The following is a 5644-nucleotide window of genomic DNA, read 5'->3' as shown; positions in this document are numbered from 1 at the left end:
TTTGTCTGGAACATTTTCATAACCTGTCACTTTACCACACCCAGTTTACTTTCAATTAACATGCAACTCATTTTGTTGCATTGTTGATGACAGAAGACAGTCTTTGTGCATTGGTGACATTTGATTGAAGTAGTTATGGTACTGGAGTAATACTTCACCTTTCATAACTAGTAATTACATTGTTGTGTTCTTCCCGTAAGATAACCAGGTGACTGCAACATTAAGAAGACAATGACACAATACAAAGAGTTTAGTATTTTGGGGTTTTTGAAAGGTTGGATTTGAACAACAATTACCTAAAACTTCCAGCTGAAGTAATTTATACTGTTTCTGAACATAAAGAAAGAACACAAAGGGAGAAAAGAGCCTGAACACCTTTTTATTTCTTCCAAATGCTCACTCTTTACTGTAGTGTAGCCCCATGTTTGTGTATGTGTGTCTGTAGTGACTTTTGTCAACGTGCATTAGGCGTACAGATCATTAAAATGTGAACAATAGAAAAGGAAATAAACAGGTTCTGCGTTGTTGATAAGAATTTCCCCACCTGTTCTGGTTAAGCTGACATTCCTGCATAACCCTGTAATTACTTTTAATCATAGAGCATCAACAAGAATTTCATCCTCATTTAACATTTGCACTGTCCTTAACTTTTATATCTGATTGTTTATAACAAAGTTGTCACCAGATTTGAGCATTTACCAATATTGGTATGACAGTGTGTAACACACAAGGCTACATTACCAAAGTGTCCTTGCTTCCCTCACTGTAAAATCAGTAATATTTCATTTCCTATCGTCTATCTCCTCAACCCACCCATCCATTAATGATAGTTTAACTTTAGTTATACTGGAGACACAAACCCATGCACTCTCATGGAGAACATGGAACCCTTACATCCAACCTCCAGTCTAACAGGGTGTGAGACTAACCCATGAAACACCAAGCAGGTACATACGTCTGTTGTTTCTCAGGAAAGTATATCTTAATAACTGCAATAACCACATCACAACTATTCACTCAAATGTTTAGTTTAGTAAGTGGTAATACAACATGTCCATTTCTTAAATTTGATTCATTGATTAAAGGTTTTTGGTGAAAAGATCACAATATACATGTATGTAATAAAAACATTTAACACAAAATACAGGTTCAGAAGAAGAAACTGCACTTACTTTCTGAACAATGTTTGTTGTGAATGAACACACGAGGTTGAGGACTCTTACAGGTTAGCGTTAGGCATAGAAAGGCCATTACAAAGCAATTAACATCATCACCGGATCTAAGTTAAAATCCAGTTATTGACTGAAAATGTAAGCATACGATAAATACTAGTTTAATGTCATAAGTAAGACAAAGGTGCACTTAAAGCTATTTGTCCCATTTAACATGTTTAACAGGAAATCATTTTAAAGCAGAATGGATTTGTGGGAATTCCTTTCTTTCATTTTGTTAGACTAGTACAGTGCCCGTCGGAAGTATGCATTCATGTGGGAGCATAAGTACAGTTGTCAATTATGGCCAGATGAGAATGTGTTTAAAGGTTGAATGTACAAAGAGGTGTACATACTCTGTACTCTGTATCAATCAATCAATCAATCAATCTTTATTTGTATAGCGCCAAATCATAACCAATGGTATCTCTAGGCACTTTACAGTAGAGCAGTCTTAAGGACGGACTCTTCATTTTATGGATACACACATATGCATATATACGTATATACACATACATATGTATCCCACACCCAACATGAATTCATCATGGCGGCAAGGAAAACCTTCTGTTAAGCAGCAGGAACCTTGTGTGGATCCCATTCCTATGATGAACAGCCATCCACGTTATGCTGTGTTGGGTGTGTGCAGAGGAAAGGGTGGAGACAGAGTTGTTGAGACTCTGTAACTCCACACTGAGGATCCCACGGACCTGCAAGACAAAAGCCAGAAGGAGTACAGGAGCAAACACACAAGGGAAGAAGCAGACATAGAGGGAGTGTTTGAGAGAGGAATTGGACCCTCTCCGGTCCCTCTCTAACCTAAATGACCTCTCTCTTAACGCCCTCTCCAACCTCTCTCCAACCGAGCATGCCAGACCCCCCCCCCCGGCAGTCTATGCCTATTGCATCTTAATTATGAGCTATGAGCTGGTTCCTAACTAAAAGCTTTACCAAAGAGGAATGTTTTGAGCCTAACCTTAAAGGTAGAGAGGGTGTCTGCCCCCCGAACCGTGGTTGGTAGATGGTTCCAGAGAAGTGGGGCCTGATAACTGAAAGCTCTTCCTCCTATACTACTTTTAGAGACAAATGGAACAACGAGTAGTCCAGCATTTTGAGAGCGTAGTGTTCTGGGGGGATTGTATGGCACTACAAGCTCCTTGAGATAGACTGGTGCCTGTCCATTTAGGGCTTTATAAGTGAGAAGAAGAATCTTGAATTCTATTCTATATTTTATGGGAAGGCAATGCAGAGAGGCTAATACAGGAGTAATGTGATCTCTTCTCCTAGTTTTAGTCAGTACACGTGCTGCAGCATTTTGAACCAGCTGAAGTGTCTTAAGCGACTTGCTCGGGCAGCCTGCTAAAAGAGAATTACAATAATCCAGTCTAGAGGTAACAAAAGCATGGACTAGTTTTTCGGCGTCGCCCTGAGACAGGATAGATCTGATTTTAGCAATGTTACGGAGATGAAAGAAGGCAGTTCTTGAAGTTTGTTTTATGTGAGAGTTGAAGGATAAGTCCTGATCAAATAGAACCCCAAGGTTTCTAACAGTTGTGCTTTGTGCCAGAGTAATGCCATCTAGGGCAGTTAGGCTAGCATAGGTTTCTCTAAGGTGTCGTGGGCCCAGTACAATGACCTCAGTCTTGTCTGAGTTGAGAAGAAGAAAATTTTGGTCCATCCAGGCCCTAATGTCCTTTAGACAGGCCTCAAGTTTAGATAGCTGATTTGTCTCACCTGGCTTCATTGATACATACAGCATTGCAGTGAAAGTTAACAGAGTATTTTCTCATAACATTACCAAGGGGGATCATATATCTGTAGTGTTATTAAGTAAAATAGTGTGTGCTATTTCCCTGTTTTAATTTTATGGGATGTGTTCATGATAAATGTGCTTGTTGTTTTTAATACTAATTTTTATCATTTTTTTGTTTGATGTATTTTTCTGTAATGTATGTTTTTGGAGTCATTTTGTGTATTTTTTGTATCTTCCTGTTGTCTTTTTGTGCATTTTTTGTATATTTATTGTTTTTTGTTGTCATTGTACACACAGTGTGTGTTGCTCCAGGTTTGTTCAAGTGGTCTTTAAGACATAAGATTTTTCTGAACTTGGATGCAGCCATGGAGTTCGCGCTTAGCGGGCTGTGTATGTATGCGTTTCTGTCTTCCTGCTTTCTCAAACTGACTCTGTGATGGAAAACTCAGGCAGATTTTGTCTTGAAACCATTCCACCTGGATTCTAAAGGCTTTAATCTTCAAAGAAGGGTAAGGCACGTGTATATTGGCCATGTTGACCTGTGATGACTTGTGAAAGTGTTGGCTGCCCTGTTAACAATCTAGACTCGAAGCTGCGCTCGCACCCCCACAATTCATAAACAGTAAACCTGTCAATTGACCTTTAGACACACTCATGAACATCTGCTTAGGAAATTTTCATTTAGAACAAAAAAAAAGTTAACAAAGACCAACATTGGCTACTCCCTGGCACATAAAAGGTTGGCAGCAGTAATATAAAGGTGCCTGCTCTCCAACATGCTAATGTAAGCATGGAGACTTTAAGAGAGCTTTTTTGACAGTGAATTGTATCTCACGGATGGTGTTGGCTTCACAGGACTAAGACCAATCAGTAATCTCTGAAAAGTCTCAAATGTGTGCTGAAGCTTGGGTGGGTATTTCAAGTCCAATGCATATATAACGCCAACAAGAATGCAGGAGGCCTTGGCTACATTTCCCAACCCTGTGATGCATTGAAGGCCATCAATGTGGATCTCGTACACGTCACCGACTTTGACGATCTGCAATGGATAGGAGTTATCCTGCTGAGTGTCCTCAATTTCCTCACAATTCTATTTGAGTGAGAAATCTATTAGACATTGATGCATTTTTAATGGTCAATGCAAATTGTTTAGAATTAAGAGAAACTGGAGGCGGATAAGCTCTGCTGATATTTTCGGCCCGATATGTTGAGTTAATTTCAATATCTGTCTCTAAATTACATAATTTATTTGACTACAAACCCAGCCACCCCGATCCATCAATAACAGCTTAAGATCAAACAAATAAATTCAGTCTTTATGTCTGTTAAATTGTTGCAGAAATTATTATTTGACAGTACAAATATATCTCGTTCGTTGAATTCCTGCTTAAAGCTCTTTGTGTATTTTATGTAATTGTGTACTGAATTGTAATCTGTAGCACTTATTAGAAATGTAAGTGGCATTATAAATTAAATGTAATGTCAACTTGTATCTTCTCCCCCTAAGTATAGATCATGTTCTTGATATAAAAAATACCTCAATAGAAAGTGGTGACTTTGAACCACAGAAAATGAATACTGCGTTTATTGTCAAAATGTGTGAAAGACAGATCAGCTTTAGGTACTTTATTTTATACTCTTTATACTACTACTTTATACTGAAAAAGAAGAGATTAAAATGTGTACCTGTTGATCTGAAATCAACTCCTCTGGCTTCTAAACCCCCATGTACGCAATGAGTCCTCGGATTACGACTTCCCTTCTCTTTTCAATAGTAGAGGTCGGATCCTACACAACATAAAACCATAAAACCAATTAGGAAGTACTCAGCTCTCCTTATTCTTGAATACTTTTTCATTACCGTTTTGTCTTCATTTAAATATAATGTATACAAAGTAAAAAAGTATACAAATGATGGAAGATATAAGCAATGACAAATGGTAAAATAATTTCTGGAATAAATCAATTTTAAAAACATAAGGCTTTGGATATATTTTATCTGCCTCAATGTCATGTTAATTTCTACAAATGTATGAAATCTGTAAAGCGCAAAAAGGAGCTGTTGCACTGCACTGCCTTAGATACAACAAAGTCTTGATGGCACCTACACAAGACTTTTATTGAGAACACAAAATATTTCCTTGAGAAATCACCAAACCCAAAAGGAGATTTATGGATCATTATCATCAGCATCATCAATTGTAGCATCAAGGAGAGTGCAATTTGCAGGACATTGCCTTAGGTAGAATAAGTAGAAAGTTATCATATCCTAATGTGATAATCAGGGTATGATAACCTAGAGAACAATGCTGAATAGGGACTATTGAAAGAAATTTGTTAACTCCTTGTTATCGACTGTGGTCGAATGATGATGATGGGATACAACAGCGGAGAATTTTATGGTGTAGTTGTGGTACATCAGTTCCTATTTTGTTAAATTTCTCTGATTCTTAATCAAAAACATGCCTGTGTTTTTTGTATGTAATGCATGCATATTTGAGCGATCTGCCATTTTTCCCAGCTATTATTCAAATACTATTTAAATCAGATAGATTTCAGTAGCTTCAACATGCCAAACAGCATTTTGTTTCATATAATGAAGGAAAAATATGTAGTTGACTCCACATTTTCTGAAGGGATTTTACTAAACATTTTTCTTTACATTTTGGTAACATTCTTA

The sequence above is a fragment of the Gouania willdenowi genome, chromosome 4 (assembly GCF_900634775.1).
Source record: "Gouania willdenowi chromosome 4, fGouWil2.1, whole genome shotgun sequence".
NCBI lineage: Eukaryota > Metazoa > Chordata > Actinopteri > Blenniiformes > Gobiesocidae > Gouania > Gouania willdenowi.
The sequence above is the reverse complement of the archived record's forward strand: the minus strand, read 5'-3'. Positions refer to the sequence as shown.